The sequence below is a fragment of the Coccinella septempunctata genome, chromosome 5 (genome assembly GCF_907165205.1).
Source record: "Coccinella septempunctata chromosome 5, icCocSept1.1, whole genome shotgun sequence".
Classification (NCBI taxonomy): Eukaryota; Metazoa; Arthropoda; class Insecta; order Coleoptera; family Coccinellidae; genus Coccinella; species Coccinella septempunctata.
In genome coordinates this window covers 27,039,485-27,048,650 of record NC_058193.1, presented here as the reverse complement: position 1 = coordinate 27,048,650, position 9,166 = coordinate 27,039,485, and positions in this window count along the sequence as shown.

The following is a 9,166-nucleotide window of genomic DNA, read 5'->3' as shown; positions in this document are numbered from 1 at the left end:
GGTTTTATCGAATGACAGGAATTTTGGAATATAGTTTTTCATTTATTTGATGAATCTTTTTCGAACACAAGATATCACCCACGTGTTCCACTTTTCTTATTATGACCATTAAGTACCATAAAAAACCATATTTTCAAAGAACAAAACTCTTAAAACTAAGTTGGACGCTATCTAATAAATGTTTGAAGGTTAAACAAAAATATTCTTTATATCCTCTCGTATGTTGCGCTGTTTTCGAGTAATTTGATGTTCCAAAATGAAAAAATCTGTAAAATTCGAAAAATTGGGCACTTTCACCGAATAAATTTTTTTTTTGAAAGAGCCACATATGTGTAGTTTCACAGATTTAGCTAGTTTTTCTGAAGGCAATTTTGTTTTTCCAGGGGCGGCACAGCTCATTATGAAAATTTAAAATGGCTATATTTCTTTTCATCAATGCCGAATTGAAAAACATGGTAGAGAAAAGAAGTTTTTCTTTTGACCTTGAGAATCTTGTGTTAAAATATTTTTAAGAGTCAAAGACTTAATTGATGAATCTTTTTCGAGCACAATATATCAGCCATGTCTTCCAGTTTTCTCATTATGTAGGTACCATAAAATACCAAAAATTCAAAGAACCCAACTCTTGAAACTAAGTTGAACGCTCTCTAATGAATATTCGAAAGTTTTGCAAAATCAAAGTATTCTTCATATTTTCTCGTATAATGAGTAATTTGATGTTCAAAAATTAAAAAGTATCAGGGAAATTTGACAAATTGTGTACTTTGGCTGAATACATCTCTGATTAAAAGATCCACAGATGTGTTTTGTCACAGATTTTGCTAGTTATTCTAAAGGTAATTTTGTTTTTCCAGGGCTGACAGAGCTCATGATGGACATTTAAAATGGCTGTATCTTTTTATCAGGGCCGAATCGGAAAAACTGGTATAGGAAAAAAGTGTTTCTTTTGACCTCAAGAATCTACTGTTAAAATATTTTTACGAGTCAAAGAATGACCCTGTATAATCCCTTCTCTACAATTTCAGCCTAAATGCTTCTTTATATGCTTATACTTTCACATCCATTGAAAATGAACAGCTTATAAAACATGTAGGTATAAACTGTATCGAAAAAACCGAGAAACGGATTGATACCTCAATTCAAAATAATTACAAGTTTTGTAATTGTAGGTAATTGCCAGTACGTAAAAGGGGGAGAATGCTTCTTCAATATCAATTATTGTTGCAATGGTCAGTTCCCTAAAATTCTCATTTGGTATTGCTATAAAACTTCAATAGATCTCCATACCCAAGCAAAGATATTGCTTGGGAATTTTTCTCGACCTAACAAAGGCGTATGACTGTTTGGACAGCAGAAAACTCTTCAGAAAACTAGAGAATTATGGGATCCGAGGACCAGCTCTAGAATGGGTCAAGTCATATTTAGCACACAGACAACAGAGGGTTGAATTGGAAATGCATGGAGAGATTATCAGATCGAATCTAGAAGAACTAATCCTAGGAATCCCACAAGGAAGTATGGCGGGACCATTATTATTTATAATATATTTAAACGACTTCAAACTAGATGCAGAGATGAAAGAACAATTAGTGACCATAGTTAATTACGCAGACGATACAAATTTGCTTCTGATAGAAAAACTGTACACACTGCTGAAGATGTTATGTGAACGTACATTATGTAAGACAAATGAATGGTTTAAGAACAACAATCTTCTCCTTAATGAAGAAAAAACAAAGTTTATTCTTTTTTCACCAACCAATTCAGGAATTGAAGAAGATAGCTCAATAGAACTCAGCCAAGTAAAATATAACATCCTAGAATCCACCAAATTTTTGGGCATATACATAGATAAAAACCTTAACTGGAAGGAGCATATAAATTATTTGTATGAAAAAACAACAACAGCTGTCTATGGTTTCAGAGTTATGGCCAGGTATCTTGGAAATAATTACATGAAGACAGTTTATCATGCGATGGTAGAAGCCAAACTTAGATTCGGTATCATATTTTATGGGTCAGGCAATATAGAACAACTATTTATTCTGCAGAAGAAAGTGATAAGAATTTTAAATAATATCAAATATGATGAATCTTGCAGAGGTGTTTTCAGGAGATCTGGAATATTGACTATATATGCACTATACATACAAGAATGTGTCCTTTTCATCTTGGACAACCAAGCTCTATTTGAGAAGCATGAAAAGAGAAGAACTTTCTACGATACAAGAAATGGTGACTTCATCTATCCCAAGCATCGCCTGACAACATCTCAGAAGCAGGCAGAATATAGATGTTTGAAGTTGTATAATTCTCTTCCAGGGAATATAAAATCAATTTCAAATATTTCATGTTTTAAAAAAAGTTTATTCAAATATCTCCTCTACTTGGAACCATATTCTTTGAGAGAATTTCAAATTTATGAACCAATAATTTACTTTTTTTTTGTTGTTGTTTTGACACTATTCTTTTCATTTCCGTATTGTGAAGATGATAAGGAATTAAAGATTATTATTATTATTATTATTATTGAATCGATCAGAAAATCAGAATCAATTTTGGTCCATCAAGCACCTATCGCTCTCAGTTTCAAAAAGCTTTCAACCTGATAAATAAAGCCAAGAAAAACTCGCGCTTTCAGAGATATATACTGCTGTAATAGAGGAAATAACCGGGAGTGCTCCGCAGAGTATACGTACAAATATATAACCTTCGCCGTTCTCAACGTAACTTTCCGTTTATTTCCTACATAAACCTTGGGATTTGTGGGGTGCAGAACTCCCGGTTACTACATCATATTTCCTTGCGCGTTCTCTTCCGCCATCCTCTCCGATCCTGGGGGGACTACACCACAACGACACGATGCATTATTGTCTGAATCAATAATCGTTCACAAACTATACAGCCGGGAGGTTGTCAACATCGTAGCTTCGCCATTGTGGACCGAAATGGACTTCCGTTATGACAACTCGGGCACAAAAGAACTGAGGTATTTTCCTGAAGGACATGTGTTAAGTCGAGTGTGGTCCCGAAGGAGGACCTTAAATTTAGGAAGATAAAATGGAGCACTTTATTCCATGATGTTGCGAATGTCTATAGCACATATAAATTCTTGACGCGTGACTTTTTTCAGGATGGTATTTTTTATCGAAAAACAGATGAGCCTCTTAGAAAGTGAACATCTGTACTTTTTCTAGTTTCATTGTTATTGAATAAATGACTACATTGGTAGTCCAACTAATTACTGCTCACTACCTTCGTTCTGTCTATGTCATACTGTCTGGAGATTGGGATGGCCATCAATAATAGTATTGAAGCTTACTGAGTAACTCCTTTATGTGTGTATAACTAGATACTATACAAGGTCATTATTTCTCAACCTCACTCAGAACGAAGAGAAAAATCTAAAATATCTTTGAGCTTTTGTAGAAAGAGCTTTGTTTTTTTTTGTAATGGGATGCCCTTAAATGAGTTATCACATTTTTTTTATTCTTCATAGTATCCTTATGATATTTCTAGCATGACCTCACCAATATACCGAAGCTTTCTAGAGTTCTAGAGATATTTAAGCTTTAAGACAAATATTTTCCCCACTCGGGATAACTACAAAGATTATCTAGAAAATTGCCTCTAATGCAAAATGAAATTTTCAGCAATGATTATGAAAGTCCTGTCATGAGTTTTTCACTGTAAACTGGATGAAAAAATTGTAAAGAGAAAGAAGAAAGCACATGAATTTTGATTCCACTTTTCATAAAAAATTTCTTCATTTCAAATGGTCACCCAAATCCTTTATTGAATTATGATTGTACTCCTGAAAATAATAAAGAAGTCCATCAACCATATGCTTAAAATTGGCCAGTTTCGAGATGTTGAAAACATAACATATTTCCAAGGTAATCACATATCCATTTCTTATAATTATTTATTTTTCACCAAAAATTCAATGTGCTAAATGCAATCAGGAATTCATTTTCAATCAACCTTGTTTCGTGAAGTTTCACGAATGAAGATTACTTGAATGTCATTCTTTTTCATGGCGAGTGTAATCGAGTTGTTGGTAGAACTATTAGACTCTTCGATGAGAGATTTCTTAGACCATCAAGAGATAACACCATCAACAGAGCAGGAAACGGAAATATTTGTGGATGATATATAGGTATATACAGAGTGAGTCTCGAACTCACACAATATTTTAACAGTGCTTGAGGTCAAAAGAAACAATTACTTTACAATTTTTCTGAATCTGCTCGGTTTAAAAGATATAGGCTGTTGAGAAACCATAAAAAAATTTATTTTCAGTTCTATCTCACAAACAGTTTTATAGACTGAAATGAATTCCAGAATTTAGTTTTTCCTTAAGTAGATGAATCTTTTTCGAACACAAGATATTACCCACTTCTTTCAGTGTTCTCATTAAAATCATTACGTACCATAAAAATACCAAAAATTCGAAGAACCCAACTCTTGAATCTAAGTTGGACGCTATCTAATGAATCTTTGAACATTTTGTAAAATAAAAGCATTCTTCATATTTTCTCGTATAATGCGCCGTTTTCGAGTAATTTGATATTGGAAAATAAAAAACAAAAAAAGTACGTGATATTCGGTAAATTGGGTGGTTTGGTTCAACGCAACTCTGTGTAGTGTCATAGATGGTTATTCTGAAGGGAATTTCATTTCTTCAGGAGTGGCATAGCTGATTATGAAAACTTGAAATGGCTATATCTTTTTATCAGTGCCGAATCGGAAAATGGTATGGAAAAAAAGTGTTTCATTTGACCTCAAGAACCTACTGTTGAAATATTTGTACTAGTCAAAGATTCACTTCGTATATTCTTTTGAAATTCAATAGATTTTAATTTTTTATCAAGCAGAGGGTGAGTGATAAACTGTTATACAGGGTTAGAACTATTTAGAGGATGACTATAGGAATATCGAAAACCGTTGAAAATTAAGGGTGGCTTAAATTGCAAAAAAGTAGTACACCAGTATAATCGCTATATAGGATTATGAGTACACACCGAATTTCGTGTAGTTATCTCCAAAAACAAATGAGTTGTGAAGAAAAAATGATAATCTTGATTTTCAGTTTTTTCGAGATATCTCAGGAACTATCAGAGATATTTGGGAACTGTTCACACCCACCCACTCATCCTTGAATAACGCATCTTTTTCGTAATTCAAGCTACCTTGTATTTCTAACGGTTTTCGATATTCCTGTAGTCCCCCTCTAAATAGTTCTAACCCTGTATAATACATGAGATGCGTTATTGGTTATTTGAAATTAGAATTGATCTGTTCGAGTATTTTTCTACATACTTCTAAATAGTAAGTACCTACAGGTCAGAAGATATGAACTTTGTGCAATACTTTTTAGTCACACTTTATGGCTCTTTACAACAACCTAGAATTTTTCATTCAATATGTAAGTCTTTGTCCGATAAAGGGTTAATATATTTTTATACGAATGATAAAACTGGGGTTCAGCTCCCAAGAGTTGTGTTGCTAACTCACTAAAAAACCTCTCACACGTTCTTTGGTGATGGTGTCGTTTTTGGCCCTGCAAAAGGGATCAGCAGCAAACGGATTCTTCATTTCATGGACCTGAATTATTATTGAAATATTTGTTTTTTAGGCTATTATTAACTGTTATTGTCCGTAAAAAAAAGTATTGAACTTAATTTTTTCACCAAATTGACACGCGTCTATAGTCCTTCATTTTCAACCCCCAACATTGAAGTCTCTACGTTCAATAACTCTGCTGTCACTCGAGGTTTTCAAATCTCGATAACAGAGGATGAACATAAACGGTCCGTTTCAAGAGGACACTCCTCATTTATGAACATATCAACCGTTTCCAGGAATATGTTACCGGCGACAAAGTCGATAATTTCCGAGCGGCAGAGGACACAGTCACGCCCCCCCAATTAGATCGGCATACGCAGGCAACCGTAACAGCATCCACGATGCGATGCGTCTGAAGTTGTAGCGTCGCGACGGATGCAGCAAGGGTCGTATATTTTATCGCTCTGGTCCCCTGCACGTTGTTGGCCCGCACGTAAAATAACTCCTCGTCTGGTTTCGCGGCCTCCGTTAATTGCTTTATTTCCGTCTGTACGCTGTCTCGCATATTTTATGATAGTCAATGTTAGATATCGATGATGCGTCAAGCGGGTAACCTGGCCACGTTCTGTAGATCCGGAGCAATGCAAATTTTTGGTTTTTAAACTTGTCATATATGGAAAAATTCAACTCGTTGATTACTCGAAAGGGTATGAGTTAATTATTGATGATCCTATGCCGAAAATTGTGGTTTATAATCAGATGAGCAGAGAAAAAAATAATTGCTTCACTGCCTCAAGTAACCTAAATTCCAAAGAGTCCACATTCTTACACCAAAATCAAAAACCTATGAATGATGCATATAGAATTAGGAAAATAAGAAATATAATAGGTTGGGGAAAAAGAAATCCATTATTTTTTTGATAGATGGTTTTATTGACTTATATCTATGTATACGAGCGTTGATGGTTGTCATTCTTTGCATGTTGCACGCCGTCTTCTCTCTGTGTCTATGTGGCCGGCTTTACTGTGTCACAATGTCAGCCATCTTTGAGATTAACAAGTAGAATTTCATACGAATCTCAAAATGCGCTCAATCACACTTTTAGAATTTCCTCAAGAATCTTGCACTAACGAAAAAAATTGATTTAATGGGCTTTTCAACGGTTCAATTTTTAGTGGCTTCAGACGTATTGTGGCTCAGTGAAACCTGTCATAAAATAAGGGTCCATGGCCAAAATAGGTATCAGTATAAGATTTCGCATATATCATAAAACACCCATGAAACAAATTCAGTGATTTTAGTATAAGCGGATTCGGAGATAAGAAGAGAAGATTTAAAGAAATCTTCAGCCTCTAAAGAGAGGCTGAATTCAAGGGTTATTCTGTTACTCCAAATAAAGAGGGGGACTCCTAACAGAAATGAAAAGTAGCGGTTTCCTACTTTTGTTTCGGGAATCTGTGACAAAATTTTATTGCCTTCATTTCGAGACACCCTGTATTACACTGGTCAGAAGAAGAAGAAGAGGAAGATTTAACATATCAAATATCTACATTTCTACCAATATTTTTGATTCTACGAGGATGATAATGACGGTGCCACATCTTTGACCTAAATTTATCGTGTTACAATAGAAGTTGTCCTACTTATTGGGACATCCTGTATAGATATAATCTTGAGTTCATTTCAAGGTGCAAGGTTCAGATGTATTTTCCTGTTTTTTGTTGAATTCTCAGAAGTCTACCACTATTTATGCGTCTTTATTGCAATTTCAACTTGATATTGACATATTTTCCCAATTACTTTTTTCCATGACGAAAAGTTCAACGATTTCCTTAGGGATTGTAACTCTCATTTCCTCCCCTTCGAACCCTAGAGGGGTAAATAATAGACACTATTTCTCAGGACTGAAACATTTTCAATGCAATATAAAACCGAATCAATCTTTTCAGTTTTATACTCGATTAAAGCTATACGGATTCTGAAATTTTTCGAGAAACTCTTGAATTTAGTAAGACTCGAAATGATGATGCCAATAACAAAATGAACTCGAGCTATTTTTCTTATTTCAGGTAATGATACAGTTGGAATAAGTCATCAACAAATTGCCAAGAAAAAACATCTTCATTTTCTTATGAAGAACTTTGTTCGAAAATGGTGAAAGCAGGTTTTATATGCATTAGGTATCTCACATTGAGCAAAAGAACAAGTAAGAAGGATTCAAAGAGCATGAAAATTCTCGGGTATGAAAATGAATCGATCAATACACACTTGATTACAGAGCACCAGAGATAACTCATTAGAAGTGTCAGTGTGAAGTTTGAGGTCAAAAAACTAAACCAGAGTTACGAAATAAATTAAAAAGAAGAAGATGTCCACCGAAATTGTGAAAATCGAAAAATTGGAGTATCGAGCCATCATCAAATACCTGTATTTAAAACGGTTAAGAGGTAAGCAGATTTACGAAGATATGCTTAATACCCTTGGTGATCAATGTCCTTCGTATGCGACCGTGAAAAATTGGACTGCAAGCTTCAAAAGAGGTAAATGTTCCATTGAAGATGATGACCGATCGGGAAGGCCAGTTTCTGTGTCAGTCCCCGAAGATATCGATGTAGTTCATGACATGATATTATCAGACCGTCGAATTAGTCTAAAACGGATATCTGAAACAATGAATATTTCATACGAATGCGTTTATCATATAGTCCACGTCAATTTGAACATGAGAAAAATTGCTGCAAAATGGATCCCCAAATGTTTGAATGTTGGCCAAAAGCGTGCAAGAGTAGAAGCATCGCGTTCGATTTGAAAACGATGTAGACTTCTTAAACCGAATTGGTACTATGGATGAGACTTGGGTACATTTCTACGATCCAGAAACAAAGCAACAATCGATAGAATGGCGACACTCTGGTACTCTCTTTCTTCTAAGCCTATGAAATTTCGTGTCCAAAAATCTGATGGAAAAGTTCTTGCTTCAGTTTTTTGGGATTGCCATGATTGTCATGATTGATATTTTGAATAAGGGTAGAACAATAACCAGAGATTACTATTCGACATTACTGACCACTCTAAGGGAAAATATTGAAGAGAAAAGACGCGGAAAGCTATCCAAAGGTGTTTTGTTTTTGCAGGACAACGCCCCTGCACACAAATCTCATGTTGCCATGCAAAAAATTCGTATTAAGAGTTTGAATTACCATAACACCCCCCTTATTCACCAGATTTGGCTCCATCCGACTATCATTTCTTTCCTCAACTGAAAAAAGTTTAAAAGGTCGTAAATGTTCTTCCAACGAGGAGGTAATAAAAGCGGTGGAGGTCTGGTTTGCGAAACAAGAAAAACATTTTTTTTAAGGTGTAGAGACGTTGCAGGTTCGCTGTAATAAATGTATCTAATTAATAGGAGAAAATGTTGGGTAATAAAATATTTTGACATTGAAATTTTGTTTGGTTCTATAGTAGGCTAAGAATTTTTCAACATATGCTCGTATATGGGGTTGGAACGAATACTTCAGTGTCGAATGAGGATGGAACAGTACAAATATTCACATAAATCTTCACAGTGTTCATCACAACACATACAATTTATAAAAA